Below are 17697 nucleotides of genomic sequence, written 5' to 3' on the forward strand. Positions count from 1 at the left end.
CCAGTGGTCAGGGATGATGGGAATTGTAGTCCCAAAACATCTGCAGGGCCGAGTTTGCCTACGCCTGCTATACACAATAAAATCGATTGGTTGACTTTCATTGACAAGCTGGTGTTGTCCAGCTATTGGGAACTACAACTCCCATCAGCCCCAGGCAGCACTGTCATGCTACTTGGATCTGATGGGAACCTGTAACCCAAAGCAGCTGGTGGGCACCAGTTTGGCAAAGCCTGGACTACACACTCCCAGCACATATTAATGTATCCCACCCAGTACTTCCCCCTGTATCCATTACCGCATTCAACACACATCTGCTGGGAATGCTTATGATCGTAGCGGTGGCGGTGGTTTTAAATGCTTATTGCTCATGGTTTCCATTCAAAATATAATGTACACTTGTAAAGCAGTGCGGAATGGAAACAGATTGGAGTACAGAGACGTTGCAGTTGAGGAATTCAAACTATGTCTGGGTGGCCTGTTGCCATCTAATGCATACAAGGTTCAAAGTATTTTTATAGCCTTGTCCCCGAGCCAATGGTTGTCATTAGCATCTGTGCCTAAATGGTGGTCCCAGATGAGGGTGAGCTTGCCCATTCAGCCCAGAAGATTCATGCAGTTAGTTCAATGGGGCTTGGATGGGTGTTGCAGTGCAGGGAGCAGGGGGTGCAAATCCATCGGCAAAGGACGGGAACAGGCTGCTCACAGGCACAGATGGATCAGAGATGGATTTGTGTTTTACTCTCAGGTTGGATTTTTGAAAACAATTTGTAGGTTGGATTTTTGAAAACAATTTGTCTCTCAGAAGGTTAGACATTTTCTAATGGTTTAAAACTACCAACATCTCCCAATTCTTCTGTCTCTGGAACCCTAGAATTACAAAAAGGTTTCAGAACTGTAAAAAAAGTTACAATTTTCTGATCTTCCCCCCAAATTTATGCTAAGTGGTGTTCCTACTCATTATTATTGTGCATATGTGGCTAATACCTGTATTACTAATATGAATTTCCTTTATTCTATATATTGTTGTTTCATTTATTCATTCATTTAAATCCTTTCTATTACTATTTCAGCTGGGAAAATATTACCTTCTGTTTGTTGAATTTAACTGGCTAGAGATCTATTATCTAGATAAGGATATGCTACTATATTAATATAAATTATTGCAATATGTACCACAATTCTTTTATAAATAAAAGAATGTGATCATTTAAAATAGTAAAAATTTGCCTGCCCTTTATCCCATTTACTGATTAATTAACCAATTACATTGAAATAAATGGACATATAAATCAAGATCTCGGTTTCTTTCAGTGATGCTGGAAGAAACACAAGATAATCAACTAAAAAGCTAGCAAAATTAGAAGGAAAGCCCCCTTGCAGCTGTTGTCCTCTGAGCTTGGAAGTAGCAGAGAGCCACCATGACTCACCCATTGATACCTTCCTTCTGCATGAATTTCTCTTAATCCAAGATGGCAGCCATCACCACCTCATGTGGTGGGGAATCCCACACTTAAACTATGTGTGAAGAAGTAGTTTCCTTCATCTGCCCTGGATCTCCCACCATTCAGCTTCCCTGGATGACCAAAGTTTCTACAGTATTTTTCGCCCTATAGGACGCACTTTTCCCGCTCCAAAAATGAAGGGGAAATGTGTGTGTGTCCTATGGGGCGAATGCAGGCTTTCGCTGAAGCCTGGAGAGCGAGAGGGGTCGGTGCGCACTGACCCCTCTCGCTCTCCAGGCTTCGTGCAGCTCTCCGCAAGCCATGGGAGCCTGGCGCTGCGCTCTCACTGCTTGCGGAGTGTTGCCTGCATGCTGAAGCCTAGGCACGCTGAGCTCAGCGCACCCAGGCTTAGCTTTGCGCAGCTCTCCGCAAGCCGTGGGAGCTCAGCGCTGCGAAGAGCTGCCTGTTCTGGGGGCTGGGGTCGGGAGAAGCTCGGGCTTCCCCCGCCCCAGCCCCGCACCTGGGGGGGGGGGAATACATTTTTTTTTACTTTATTTCCTCCAAAAAAACCTAGATGCGTCCTATAGGGCGAAAAATACGGTATATTATGAGAGAGGAAGGATCTCAACAGGTCTGCTTAAAAGTCCTTCACTGCCTTTCCAGCATCTTCTCTACGACAGTACTGTTGCCGGCACCTTAGTTCAGGAGTGGGGAGGGGAAAGTCTGTTGCACCAAGTCAGAGCAGCTCTCCAAGATTTTAGGCATGGGTCTCTCGCAGCCCTACCTGGAGATGCAACTTGGGTCCTTCCACATGCAAGGTAGATACTGTACCACTGAGCTACAGCGCCTCCCCAATCGTGTGGTGGCAAACTGTGATGGGGTAAAGCCAAAGCACAATGTGCTACATGTATACTCTCCCACTGTCCTTGTGAAGCGGGAAGACTCCTGATTTCCTTCTAATTGCGCCTGGCAGGTGGCGCTGTGGGTTAAAGCCTCTGCGCCTAGGACTTGCCGATCGAAAGGTCGGCGGTTCGAATCCCTGCGGCGGGGTGCGCTCCCGCTGCTCGGTCCCAGCGCCTGCCAACCTAGCAGTTCGAAAGCACCTCCGGGTGCAAGTAGATAAATAGGGACCGCTTACCAGCGGGAAGGTAAACGGCGTTTCCGTGTGCGGCTCTGGCTCGCCAGAGCAGCGATGTCACGCTGGCCACGTGACCCGGAAGTGTCTCCGGACAGCGCTGGCCCCTGGCCTCTTAAGTGAGATGGGCGCACAACCCCAGAGTCTGTCAAGACTGGCCCGTACGGGCAGGGGTACCTTTACCTTTACCTAGAAATCACTATTCCTTATTCTGCCCTTGAGGAATACCTTGTTAACATCTGGTTAGCGCACATTGCTAGCACTGGTGTTCTTCAAAATTCATACAAGAGGGGCTAACAACATTAACTTTAATTGTATGGTACAAAAAGGTAAAAACCATTTCCAGGCAGCTAGTCCTCAGGGTGCTTCAATGTTAGTTCTCCACACATTCAGCCATATGCCAAAGCGCTCTGCTCAACCACAATGCTGAGATCTGCTCTCTGTCCAGCAGAGTTCCTTCATCTCACAAGCTTGCAGGTCAAGTGTCCCCGTCCGAGTTCAGCATTTTGGCAGCAGCCAGGGCTGAGGGCTTTTCAGACCTCTTTGTCCCAAAGTAAACAGTTTAGCTTACCACAAAAAGGGCCTTCTTTTGGCCTCAGGCCCAACGAGCAGGAAGGCAGCCATGTTGAAAGGAGGGGGAGAAAGGAAGAGCAGCCACCAATTCTCCCAGATGCTCATTAAAAGCTTTTTTAATGAGCAATTAGCCCTCGCAGACACTGCCTTCCACCAGCGAAGGCCATCAAGCAGCCCCTGAGCTTTAGACAGCTTGCACTCAGAAGCCACTTCAGACTCTCGACGTCACCCTTTTAAGCAAGGCCACTTTCTCAATAGGCTCTTTGGCAGCCATCACAGCGATGCCACTGTGTCACTGTGCAAAGAGAGAAGCCATCCCCTTGGGTCTTCCCAGAGGAAACAACCTTGGCTCCCATCAACTGGCTTTTGGGTTGTACTAGGAAGGTTTAGGGTGGGGGCTTTCCTACTCTCAGCTACAGCAAACATCTGACAAGGTACACACAGGTAATACTGGCAGCTGCCACAGGGCGTTTTAAAGATGCACTCAAGAAAACGGTTTTTCAGGTATGTGTGGAAACAAAAATGATATTTATTTCTTTAAAGGCCCCACATTGGTGATTATGGACTTCAACCTCATGCAATAAAGAGTCACTAAATACAAACTCTGGTAGCGGCAATTGAAAGCAAAACACTTCTTCTGGGAGGAGGGTGGCCAAAAAACACCTCCTAGGTATAAAGCAGGAGTGGGCATCCTGAGGCCTGAAGGCCAAATGTGGCCCACCATAACTCTCTCTCTGACCCTCCCAGCTCCCCCCAGCCTGTCCAGATTGCACAGATCACTGGCCCTTCTCCACCCCTTCTTTAAGCTGTTCTTGAACTGTGTACATGAGCTGACAAAATGCCTCTATAGCTTGCCTAGGAAGAAGATGGGGAGATGTGTGCATGAGAGTGTAGAAGCCTCTTCCTCTTTGCGCGGCTGGAATGCCACCTATTGTACATAAGTCACATCCGGTGCTCTGCCCAGTTTTGCCTTTGGCCCCTGACCATTGGTGGCCCCCACAAGGCTTTCCACAAAAGAATGTGGATCTCAGGAGGAAAAAGGTTTCCTGCCCCTGAGACAAAACCTTTGCTCTGGGAGCCTATTTCTTTTCTGATATAAGGAAGCTGCCTTATACCAAACCAGACCCTTTGCCCATCTTGATCAATACTGTCTACAGTGACCAAGCAGAGGCTCTCCAGGTTTTTCAGACAGGGGTCTCTCCCAGCCCCCCATGAGGATGCTGGGAACTGAACCCAAGATCTTCTGCATGCTCTGCCAACCAAGTTCCAGCCCTCGTCAGTCGCGATTGGCCCAGCTTCAACTTCACGTGCCTGCAGCATGTATCTTAATATATAAACTATGCATGGCCCCAGAGCAGCTGGCAATAGGTGGTGTCGTGTCTGGCAACTGCAGATGGAATTTCCTCTCTGAACAATAGGAAAGCCTGACCTCTATTTCCCCCTTATTGGTTATGCTAAGTACTTCCTTTGCCGCTGCCACATGCGTAGTTACGCCTACCACCAGACTGTGAAAACATCTTCCTTTGTTGGGTCATTCCAACACAGGCCAGGGAATGTGCCCACCCCCCAGCCAGGCCAAGTTACCTCCCATCCTCTTTTCCCTGAGCCAGCAGAATAAAAAGGGGCAGTCCCTTGCCTTCAGGAACCCTTGCCTTGGAACCCATCAGAAGATGCTTTTGACTGAGTCAGACCATTGGTCCATCTACCTCAGTATTGTCTAACCTGACTGGCAGCAGACACCCAAGTTTTCAGGCTGGGTTCTCTCCCAGCTGTAGCCAGAGTCTGAACCTGGGACCTTCTTCATGAAAAACTAATGCTCCATGGCTGAACTCCTTCCCAAAGTCCAGAATGCTACAAAATGATTACTAACCACAATTTCAGAACCACACGAGTCCCTTTCTTGACCACCTTAAATTCAAATGAAGAGATCTTCCACAGTTTAGTGTGTTAGAGCACACAGTGGCATTTCAGGAGCATAATGCATGCACACTTCTGATCTAAAATGAGTAACGAAGGAGGACACTCTGCAAATGAACCTTCTCATGCATTCAAAGAAGACAAGAGGGGGTGTATGCTGACCATGCCCCCTGGCAGCTGCGCATTCAGCATTAGTAAGAAAGGGGTGGCGCCTGTCAAGGGCTCCTTCGCCGGATTGGCCAATGTCCCCAAATGGACTGAAAGAGCCCTGTGCAAACGCATTGAACGCTTCTTGACCAAGGTGTGTGGCAAGCAGACGCATTGGCAAGGGATGTGTGTGGGCAGCAGGTTTGCACCCACTCTGACAGGTCCTGGGAACCTGTGGCCCTCCAGCTGTTGTTGAACTCCAGTTCCCTTCAGGTCCAGCCAGCGTGGCCAAAGGTCACGGGCGATGGGCGCTGGAGTCCAAGAACATCAGGAGGGCCACAGCTAAAAACGGCAAGAGTTATAGAGCAACCACCATATTCAGTTACAGTCAGCTTTGGATAGCTAAACAAATCACTAGTGCAGCCATATCACCCTCTTAAAGCAGGGGTGGGGAAACTTTTTCAGGCTGAACACCAGGTTCCCTCCTGCGTGACCCACTTGCGGGGGAGGCAACATGCCAGAAATGGGTGGCGCCAGAGGCAAAAGTGAGTGGAGCCATGTGTTATGTACCGAAGTTCTCACCCTGGGCCAGCAGGGGGATACTGTAGATAGTTTTCACTCAGGTCCACATATGCAAATAAGGGATTGAAAGTGACGTTGAGTGATTGGATAGTTACAGAAAATGGTTACTGTTGCGTTCTAGTGGAGTTCTATATAAGCAGGCTGGCTGAACCCTTCAGTTCAGTTCTGTTCTGGCCTGTGAATAAACAAGAGCTGTTTGAAGAATCGCTGTGTCGTCTGATATGTTCACCCACAACTTAACACCATGAATGTAAATTTCCCCTTTGTACAGTAGGCTACTTTCTACACACACACACACACACAAATGTCCTCCATCTAGGCAAGCAAAAGTCTTGATCCGAGTTCAAGGGCACTTTTCAGCAAAGGAAGGTGGTGAGGGGCATGGCTTGTGCAGAGACCCAGAGGCCAGGCATTTGGCCCCTGGGCCTGAGGTTACCCACCCCTATCTGAAAGCTGCCCCACCCCATGAATGCTCAGCAATCCAGCCATTGTAGTGAAAACAGAGAGAACAGATGTACCAGGTGTACCGCTGCATACACAAATGGGAAGACATATTCACAAGGTGGAAAGTGAAAGCTTTGCCTGGTTTTTAGATAACTTTGGGTGATCCAAGTTTCTGCCATAACATCCAGATCACCTCCCAAAAAAGGCAAGGACCCAGGCAGCCGAGATAAAAATCAGCATCCTGACTGATCTGTTGCCAGCGTCCAAGAGAAGGAATCTGCATCTTTATGGCTTGGAAAGAATACCCTTGACCCTCTCATTCCCACTAAAGCTTCAAGCTCAGACCGTTTCCCCCCTTGTATTCTTCATCAGCGATGTAGCTTTGGATATCCCTCAGCTTCCCACAAACCTTCTTCCACTGTTTCATAGTATCACAGAATTGTGGCTGGAAGGGACCCTAAGGATCATCTAGACCAACCCCCTGAAATGCAAGAATAGGCAACTATTCCATATGGGGATTGAACCTGAAACCTTGGTGTTATCAGCACTAAGCTCTAACCAGCTGAGCTATCCAGTTAATAGGATGAGTCAAATAAGCCATGCAATTGCCATTTTTTTTGCTGTTTGTGCAGACCAATGGAAGGATTCTTGCAACTGGAGAACGGATGAAATACTGAAGGTGGTGGTTAGAGGTTGCCAGGAGCACCATATTGGGATGCTTCCAGACAAACTTTTCATTGAGCACTATCCTGAATTCTTTGCAGGGAAACCGGCTATTTAATGAACTTTCATTCTGATTGGTTTGCGGGTAGGTTAGACAGCACAGCGTCAAAACAAGTGTTAACCCAAAAAATCCAGCACGTTTCCCCATCAGTTTCTTAGTCACAAAAAGTCGGGTCTTTGGGGGAAGCTGGTGGGGGAAGATGACCCCCCCACCCCATCAACAGTAATAGTGCAGCCTGGATGTACCAGTATGTGACTGAATCCCCACCAGAAAACAGCTGCATTCTGGAGGCCCCCTTTGCCTTGCATTAAGCCTCCGCCGACCCGTTACCAGAACCTTAATAGCTTTTGTGCCATCAGCTGCATTGACTTTGGCAGTAAACAAAACCCACCCCAGCAATGTTTATGAGGCCAAAGAGTCAAGTAGGGTTAGAGGTGCAGATAGCAGGGGCTAAGCGCACTAAGGGCAGGCAGCTCTATGACCTGCATGGAGGTTAAGCAAGACAACTGGATAGAAAGGGTTGCAAGGCTGGGAGAAAGAACTCCACTGAGACTCCACAAATTCATCCCCCGCCTCAGCAGGTTTGGAAAAAGCAGATTTTTCCAGCTGCACCAAATTCCCCATCAGACACCCCACACCGGAAAAACCAGCGGGGAGCTAAGCATAGCAACACTTTGCTCCTGCATTAAGCTTACGCCCTGTATCTGGTGGTGGTTTCTCCATAGCAGACAGGCCTAACTAATATCCATTGACACTGACAATTCATTTATGAATTTTTCTCAGTTCAGTAAGTAGCAGCCACAAAACCAAGGAGGGCTTTGATGGTATTGAAGGATACGGAAAAGCGTTATGTGTCTGTAGATGAAAATGACAATGAGGAGCTTCCGGCCCAAAATAAGGTGGTTTATATGGCAGTTTGTTTAAAGCAGTACATTCCACCCTTATATAATTTCATAAGGTAAAGGTAAAGGGACCCCTGACCATTAGGTCCAGTCGTGACAGACTCTGGGGTTGCAGCGCTCATCTCGCTTTATTGGCCGAGGGAGCCGGTGTACAGCTTCCTGGTCATGTGGCCAGCATGACTAAGCCGCCAGAGCAGCTCACAGAAACACCGTTTACCTTCTCGCTGGAGCAGTACCTATTTATCTACTTGCACTTTGAGGTGCTTTCGAACTGCTAGGTTGGCAGGAGCAGGGACCGAGCAATGGGAGCTCACTCCGTCGCACGGATTTGACCTGCCAACCTTCTGATCTGCAAGTCCTAGGCTCTGTGGTTTAACCCACAGTGCCACCCGCGTCCCTTTCATAGATTCATAGAATTGCAGAGTTGGAAGAGACCACAACTTTCATCTAATCCAGCCCCCTGAAATGTAGGAACCTTTCACCCAATGAGGGGCTCAAATGCATAACCCTGAGATTGAGATTCTTTTGCTCTACAAACTGAGCTATGCAAGCTACAATCTGTGTACATGCTGTCCCTGTCATGTAAACAGTTAGCAAACACAACACGCCTAACATGCTTAGTTTCTTTCCCATGTTTCAAGCTGGACATTATCAGCTGTCCAAAAGCACCAGTTTCCCTCCAAACTCCAGATTTTGTGTCAAACTGCACACTGAAACAAAACAAAACCCTCACCCCTGACTTGTTGCTCTACCAGGGGCCACACCAACTGGCGCTAATGGGAGTTGGAGTCTGGCAACACCTTAGGGGCACCAGGTTGGGAAAGCTACCCTACGCCTATCCGTTTCCAGCATCTGCCTGTGGGGTCTCCGTTTGTATGACAACACACACAGAGAGAGGGAGGGAGAAAGAGAGAGAGAGAAAGCACGCAGGATTTTGGCTCATTTGTTTAAAAGGGGAACTATGTTAATGAAAAAAACATGGACTTGAAAGATAACAGCAGCAATGGGGAAAATTTCTTTCCAAGGCGCCTAAACAATTAAGGGGCCTCAGCTGTCCCACTTTCAAAAGAGACTCAGACACATCAGATGCAATTTCACTTGGAACGCAAAATGGAGCCAGAGGTGGGGGCGGGCAAGCAAGAGGTGGGGGAAGATTTAAACAAAACAAAACACCAAGTCGGGTTTGCCAAGCGTCAGCGCAGAGGCAGATCCTGCTTGTGCCTTGAAAAAGGTCCAAGGCAGTGAGAGAGGATGGAGACCCAGCATTTCCTTCCCAGATCCCTCCACCCATCCTCTTATCTTGCAGGCAGGACAGGAGGGGGAGCAGAATGAGTCGGGGAGGGGAGGTCAGAATGCACTTATCATGCCCCCTCTTGGCTTGCGACTTCTATGCAGTTTTACTGACCATGGAGGTCATTTGCTCTTGCAAGCAGCAGAGGAGGCGTTCCTTCCCAGCCCTGGGGCCTGAGACTTTGAACCGGAGAGTCAAGAGCGAGGATTGAGCTTCAAGCCTCCTGCGTGCAAAGATACGGTTCCTCCTTCTTCCCCCAAGCAAGGCTTTCCTTAATGGAGTCCTTTTAAGAAGGCAGAGGCATGGTTTCTGGGCTGATGCCTGACAGATGTAGTTCTAGACCAGAGCTGGGGAACATCTTTCAGCCCAGGGGCCACACTCGCACCCTTCTAGGGGCCACATGCCAGTGGTGGGAAGGGCCAGTTGCAAACATGGGCAGAGGAATGAATCAAATCCTGCTTTCACGCAGTAGGCTAGTTAATAATGCACAGCTCGCTCTACCCTCCCCACCCAGGTAAGCGAAAAGCATGGCCAGGGCTCAAGGGCACATTTCAGCCAGAAGCAAACCATAAAGGAAGGTATAATGCAGGGCCAGTAGGCAGTGCAGCTGTGTGGACTATGGGGAATTCCAAGGGCCAGATAGAAAGGCTTGGAGGGCCGCATTCAGTTCCTGTTTCCACTGAGTCAGGAACATGATTGTGTGCGTGTGCTTTTAAAATCCTCTACCGATAAGCTCTTCCCCTTATCTACCAAGCTTCTAATGTCATGGCTTTGTATGCAGAGGGTACTGCATTTCCAGACCCCAAAGGTCTAGCGCTGAGTGGACAATACTGAGTTAGATGGGTTAAAGGTCTATAAGGCAGCTTCCTATGTTCACAATATCCAGCTACTTCACAGGAAAAGACACTACAGGGTCGAATTCATTCATGGGTCTCCACAGATATGTCAAATTTGCTGCTTAGCTTCAGTTTCTAAGATTAAGTTATAGAACTATGACTTTCAGCCACGATGTTTGCCATCCAGGTGCTACAACCAAAGATTCCAACAGGTCAGTCGTTCCTCCATTCCAGTGTCCTGTATCCTTACTCGGAAGACACAACTAAGGATGTTGGAGAATTCTGACAGAAACAGAAACGGGAGCAAAAATTGCTGGTGTTCTCTTATTTGTCCCGCAATTTGAACAGAAATCACTCCAGTAAAAAATGATACGTATATACTCTGTTGTTGCTCCTTTCAGTTCGTAAATGATACCTAATAGATTATGTCGTCCCCCCCCCACACCCAATTGCAATTGTTTGTACCTTTCATTGAAATGAAAAGGGCAGAACAATGTAATTTATTTAACTATTTGCATAAATTACGTAAGTTGTGTAATTTCACCAAAGCAGACAGTGAGACGAATAATGCAGTTTGTGGCAGAATACAAACTGCAGCAGAAAGGAAACAGTGCTGCGTGACGATCAAAGGGCAGAATAACCCTAGCCACAACCAACCAGAATTGTACCCATTATTCCAATGTGGCTAACACCAGAGATTTCCATAAGTCTTGAGAGATTCAAGATACTAGCAGTTCTATTTCCAATCAATTCAATGCATGGGATTCTCCATTTTCACAGCTGCCCCACATTGGGGCAATGTTTTATTATCACTCTCTACCATGAGCCCCAAGATCCCTTTCTTGGTTGGTTAGTCATCACCAGTTCAGACCCCAGGAATGGCAGCTGGAGAAGTCCCCATCTGGCAGGCAGACTCCTAGTGTGAGCTAAAGCAAAATGCACGATAAGACAAGGAGATAATTCCTTATTCCTCCCACATGACCCTTCCCCAAAACTAGTCAATTCTAAGGACGTGGAAGAAATTAAGTTCAGTTTGCAACTAAAGTCAAACTGACCTAATTGGCATTCCCTGAAGCAATCGGGAAACTGAAACACAGGCATCCTTTGAAATCCACAGTTCCCTGAATTTTTGCAGTGCAGTCCTCCAGCCAAGTAACGTGTACAAAAATGAATATACTAGGACAAAGTGTAAATTAAAATGCATTGCAAAAATGTGTAGAACAGACAAAGCTGTGTAAAGTAGGATAAATTTACACTAATATGCTGGTACATTTCCACAACGTGTTAAAAATCATAAACTGGTGTCGGTTTTAAGATTGGAAAATGAGCATGGAGTCGTTCTTTACCTAATTTCAGCCGCTAGTAATTAACATCCCTAGTAATTTCTTGTTACTATTAACAGCAGGGCAGAATCACAGAGCAGACCCAGGACACAAATTTTCTGGGCTGCAGGGCCTTGTCTAAACGGGTCTCCCGCCTGCTCTGCTTAGCTGGTTTCCTGTTATTGACTAGGTCCTTGTTATGTTTATTTACACAGGGCTTGTCCAGATTGGGTTAAGGGAGGAAGAAGTTTTGTTTTTTTCTGGGGTGGGGTATGAGGACAGTGGGCTTGCCGGAAGCTGCATTCAGCCTGCCTCACTTGAAAACCAAAACCATTTCCCTTGCTGGAGGACAGCTCAGGTGTCCTAGGCTGTATCTGCTCTCTGGGCATGGCAGAGGACAGGATCCAAATGGTGGTCTTTTATGAAAAGGGCAATCTGCTCAACAAACTCTAAATTTCTTCAGGCCCTCCATCAGGGCCTGCCCGCTCAGGAGGCAGGGTGAAGCAGCTGCCTCAGGCAGTGGACATCGAAAGGCAGTGCCCTTTTGGGGCGCCCCCATCTGCCCTGCCACCTCAACCACTGGTAGAGAAGCAGCGCTGGCTTCCGGCAAGATCTTGAAGAAATCTTGAGCACATGAGATCTTGTGAGACTTCAGCAAGATCTTGCAAGTTCTCGCTGGGACTCGTCATCACTGCTTCTGCTCTATGGTCGGTGCCACGCAACCCAAGTTAGGGAGACAGCAGTGTGTTCCTGTTTTGCCTCAGGCGACCAAATGGAACGCACCACCCTTTCCTTGAACTGGTTTACTTATTAAATTTAGATCCTGCTTTCAGAGTGGCTGGGAACCAGCTAAAAACCACACCAATTAACATTTGACACTGCAGGAAGCAAGCAATCCTAGGCAAGAGAGTGTTAGCAATAAACAATCAAAATTACAAATACTTAAAGATCCTGCAGGCCAGCTTCCCAGTCACGGTGGGAGTAGCCATGTCCTCTCCATGAATTTGTCTAATCCAGGGGTCAGCAACCTTTTTCAGCTGTGGGCCAGTCCACCGTCCCTTAGACCATGTGGTGGGCCATACTATATTTTGGGGGGTGGGGTGGGGGATGAATGAATTTCTATGCCCCACAAATCGGGCCCTCCCTTAAAGAGGGCATGTACTGCGGTGAGACCTGGACAACCAACTCCCTGGGTTGTGGCTGGGTACGATTGGTCAGCCACAACACCCAGTTGGTAGGTCCCTCATAGCTGGGTGCAATCTGGCCAATGGGACACAGTCCAAATGGTTTGAGGGACCTATCTATGCCCATGCACGTGACCCAGAGCTTCCTCTTTCGGTGCCTGCATTCGGAACACCCACCCACCTCTCCCTACTTTTAGGACTTTGCACTTGACCTTGCTAAGCCGCCGTGTGTCATCTGTCGTTGGGACAGGGGCACGGCAGGAATTTTCCCCACTTGTCTGATTGGCTGTTCCCATTTGGGTTTCGCCTGCCACGTAGCAAATCATCACAACTTGTAAGGTTGTGGATAGGCACTGGTTCAGGTGATAGGGATGGGAGAACGCTCTCGCCATCCCTATGTGAAGGGTATTCCGTTAAAGGAATCCAGGGACTCGATGGTTTGGTCAACCCCTGAGAGAGGGTTGAGCCTGTGCCTGAGTCCAGGGGGACATTTGTGTGGTGGAGGTAGCCTGTTCCCAGCTTTCTGCTTTTCCAGGTGTTCACCCTTGGCTGACCTATGGGTCAGCGCTACCTGCATGGCAGGGAGCTAGTCAAACCAGAGCCTATGCAACCATTCACTTTCTGTAATCAATAAAGTTGTGGCCTAAATTCTACCAAAAACAAACCAAAAATTTGAGTCAAGTGTGAATTTATTTAGGGGGAAGGTTTCTGGGTCTGAACATGCAAATAACCCAGAGATGCATTTTAAATAAAAGCACACATTCTACTCATGTAAAAACACCAGGCAGGCCCCACAAACAACCCAGAGATGCATTTTAAATAAAAGAACACATTCTACTTATGTTAAAACACACTGATTCCCGGACTGTCCACGGGCCAGATTTAGAAGGCGATTGGGCCGCATCAGGCCCACGGTCCTTAGGTTGCCTACCCCTGGTATAATCCCCTTTTAAAATCATCTAAGTCATCACTACATCCAGTGGTCATGAGTCCCATAGCCCCCCCCCCATTTAGTGGTCAATCAACCAGGCAATTGCTTCATCAGGAAGCTAGCCTGGCTTATTTTAACACTTGCCAGGCCCAGGGGTTCAGGATGCTGGCCTGCCTTGATTAGCTTTTAGCACATGCTGGACCCAGGGATTACAGAGGTCTGGCATCCACAGTATGGTGTAGATGTGGCTCTGCTGTCAGAAGCAGAATGATGAAGTAGATGGAACACCTCTGCTTGGATTGGGCAGTGCTCTTGTTATGTCACTGCTCTTCCTCCATTGCCAACACCACACAACATCCCAAGGTTTCAAAATAGCACATCTCGGTTTGGGAAAGGAGACTGTTTGGGATTTGGTGGAAAGAAATGCCCACTAATTCTGGGGTGTAGTGACTGTTGTTGCTAATAATAGCTTGGTAGAGATGCATGGCCATTCCCACATGAACAAGCAGAGTCCTTAATAAAAGATGCATCCTTACTTTGCTTGAACGATCACTATTAGTGGTGAGCTGCCCAGACATTGGACAGATATTCATTTTATTTTATTAAGATTAAACAGTTCGCAGACGCAGGACATCAGCTTGCCTTTCCCGCAAAGTAGATCTTCCATTGTAGAGAACAGAGGAAACTGCTTTTTACCAGCAGTGTCCATCCATAGTTTTGTAAACTCGGGTTTTATAAGCCATGCATGGGAGTTCATCCCTTGCCCCCATCCTTTGCTGTTGTGGGCATCACCTTGCCAACAAAGGTCCGTATAGTTAAAGCTATGGTTCTCCCAGTAGGGATGTATGGAAGTGAGAGCTGGACCATAAAGAAGGCTGATCGCCGAAGAATTGATGCTTTTGAATTATGGTGCTGGAGGAGACTCTTGAGAGTCCCATGGACTGCAAGAAGATTCAACCGATCCATTCTGAAGGAAATCAGCCCTGAGTGCTCACTGGAAGGACAGATTCTGAAGCTGAGACTCCAGTACTTTGGCCACCTCATGAGAAGAGAAGACTCCCTGGAAAAGACCCTGATGTTGGGAAAGATGGAGGGAACAAGGAGAAGGGGATGACAGAGGACGAGGTGGTTGGACAGTGTTCTCGAAGCTACCAGCATGAGTTTGACCCAACTGCGGGAGGCAGTGGAAGACAGGAGTGCCTGGCATGCTCTGGTCCATGGGGTCACGAAGAGTCGGACACGACTAAATGACTAAAAAACAAACGTTAGCAGCACTGAAGTGTCCTCTCCAGGGGGCAAGCCTGGGCAGTGTATATGGAGGTCCTGAAGACAAGTCCCCTCCTCTCAGCCTCACTGGTGTGGTCCAAAGGAAAGAAGAGCAAGACGTTTGGCAACAGTTTGGCTGCAGGAGGTGCTAGAAGAAGGTGTACAAAATGTCTTAGGGACTTTACTCTGGATTTTTGTAAGCTTTACTCCTTAGCCTTTTCCTCTCCCGAATATATCCAACAAGGTAGCAGATACAGATTTTTCCTTGGGGTTTGCTCCCAAAGCCTTTCTCACAAATGAGTACATCCGCAAGACAGCAGAGGTTTAGGATCAGGGCTTTTCTACTCCTAGATGGGCTACCTTCCAAGGTTGAGAATTCCCATCAGCCTCTCATTTTCCTCCACAGCATGGGCAGTAACCATCTTCCTGACTGTTGGACCCTATACAGTGGTACCTCGGTTTTCAAACGCCTTCATACTTGAACATTTTGGAACTTGAACACTGAAAACCCGAAAGTAAGTGCCTCGGTTTTCAAACGCGCCTCAGAACTCGAACAGGAAACACGGCTTCCATTTTGAGTTTTCCGTATTGAGGCTTGCATTTTGAGGCTTTCACTTTCAGTTTTCGGACGTTTCGGAACTCAAACGGACTTCCAGAACGGATTATGTTCGAAAATTGAGGTACCACTATATCATTCTCATCCACTCAGTCTGCCAGAGCCTGTCTTCACATGCAGGGGAAGTCTGTAACTTTGCCCTACCTAAAGATGCCAAAAATTGAACTCAGAATCTTTTGCATGTAAAAGCTGTGCTCTGCAAGTTGAGGTACAGTTCTGCCATAAACTGCATTTTCATTGCTTTCAAAAGCCAAACCACAACATTTTGTTGGGAAAATGATATCTCTCACTCACCCCTTCTCCCACCACCTCCAGGTGCAGGGAGTTTTTAGGAGACCCCTATTGGCCCACAGTGCTACAATTCCCAGAGTTTCCTGGGCAGAGGAATTGACTGTTAAGCTACTCTGGGAATTGTAGCTCCATGAGATGAACAGCAGTCTCCTAACTTCTCTCAGCATCCTTAGCAAACTCCTAGCAAACACCATGACTGTTTAAAGTAGTAATATAATACTGCATTAAATGCATAGTGCCGATGGGGCCTAGGTGATCTCTGACGTCCCTTCCAAACTGATGATCGTTGCAAGAGGAATACAAGGGGTGGAGAGACAGTACAACAACTTTCGGCTACAAGTTCTGCAACACGTGGGCTCTGCTCTGACTACCCTCCTGCCCTGACCTCTTGGGAACACAAAGCCAAACAATAAAGTCATCGCCTAATTGAGCGAGGGCTGGAAATATCCCTCCTAACAATGTGAGGATTAGGGGGGGGGGAACCAACCAAACTGAAATCTCCATCAAAGAAGGGAACTGTTCCTCAGCCAAACAGAGCAGAGCGTAGTGTGATTCCCTTGGTAGACCAGATCCACACCACACATTTAACGCACTATTATACTGCTTGAACAGTCACAGAAAATCCTGGGAACCCTAACGGTGCTGACTTCACAGAGCTACAATTCCCAGCACCCTTAACAAACTACAATTCCCAGGATGCTCTATGGCACATATATATATATTTGGTGTGGATATGAACATAGAGAGCTGACTTCTGTATAAACCCAGCCAGGCTTGACTTTGATCCAGTGCCATTCAGCACATCGAGCCAATTGCATCCAGCGCGGCCCTAACACTGAGTCACCTCGAGTTTCCAGCAGTTTGAAGCTAATGCCGCTTAATTGCTAGGCACAGAGGCACTTGTGACCGCACCACCAGAGCTGCGCACAATCAGCCACTATCAGATTGCGGGACTTGGGCTTGGCTGCTGTGCTCTCTTGCTCTCTCTCTCTTCCCCTCCCCCCGCCCCCGCCTTCTTCCTTAAATAAAATAAAATTCTCATATGAGGAGCTGAAAGGAAAACAGACAATTATTTTCTCAAGCACACTCGAACCCACTTGGATAAATAATAGCTCCAGAAACAGGGCTGCTAAAACAATAAACTTCCTCTCTGCGCCCAACCAAAAAAGGATGTGGAGTGATGCTCGCCCCCCTCGGTCAGAAAGCAGCCGGTGGTATGGAGACGTGCAGCAAATGAAGAGAGAAAGAGAGTAAGCCCACCCTACCCCCCCCCACCTCCCAAAAGCAGAAGATCGGAGTTGAGAAAGGAAGCAAGACAAAAAGAGAGAGAGAGAGAGAGAGAGAGAGAGAGAGAGAGAGAGAGAGTGTCTTTCTGCTCCCTCTCTCAGCTCTTTCTGTTGTTGCTAATACTCCAGTAATTAAAAGCACATGCTGAAGGTCTAACAGGATACAGGCCGTTTGGCGCATGCAGAGAGTGGACGGACTTTCTTAGGACGGTTTTGGGTGGGGTGAACTTATGAAAGAAAGCCAATTTCTTTATCCCCCTTTAACAAAGATTCGGCAGATAGGTTCTTGTTCTCCATTAAAACACGACAGTCGCAATGTCTGGGGTGAGGAAAGAATTTCTCCTCTATGCCAGCTGGTGAACAACCCCGGTTTGCGTGTTGCGAGGCAGGGAGAGAAGGAGAGGGCACATTTTCCTGTTTGTGCAGCTGCGAGCTGGTGGGGGCAGGAGTTGGTTTGTGATCTTGAGCCACAGGAACATTTACTGCTACATGAGGGGTCGGGCACCTCAGCCCCAGGGGCCAAATGCGACCCATTAGACCTTTCTCCCTGGTCCTTGGGACTCTCCACGGACCACACCCCTCATTGCCCCATCTCCACATTCCCAAGTGCTTTTGTCTGTAAGGAATGCATCCTTGAACTGTGATAACCCCTCTTCCTTGTTTGGATGGGGCACACAGCTGTGTAAGTGTGACGAAGCCTCTGGCTTTTCTGTGGCAAGAATGTCGCCTGTCATACAAAGATAAGAATTGCACCCACAAGCTGCAAAAACCATAAAGACATATGTAGGGCAAAGAATGAAATACAGAT

General features: G+C 47.9%; 1 protein-coding gene across 1 annotated transcript in view; it reads right to left on the reverse strand.

Annotated features, from left to right (window-relative positions):
* Nucleotides 1-17697, reverse strand: part of ADGRA2 (adhesion G protein-coupled receptor A2) — a 125274-nt gene that overhangs the window by 81613 nt on the left and 25964 nt on the right. The gene's annotated exons all lie outside the window — the stretch shown is intronic.

The sequence above is a fragment of the Podarcis cretensis genome, assembly GCF_951804945.1.
Source record: "Podarcis cretensis genome assembly, chromosome: 15".
Lineage (NCBI taxonomy): Eukaryota > Metazoa > Chordata > Lepidosauria > Squamata > Lacertidae > Podarcis > Podarcis cretensis.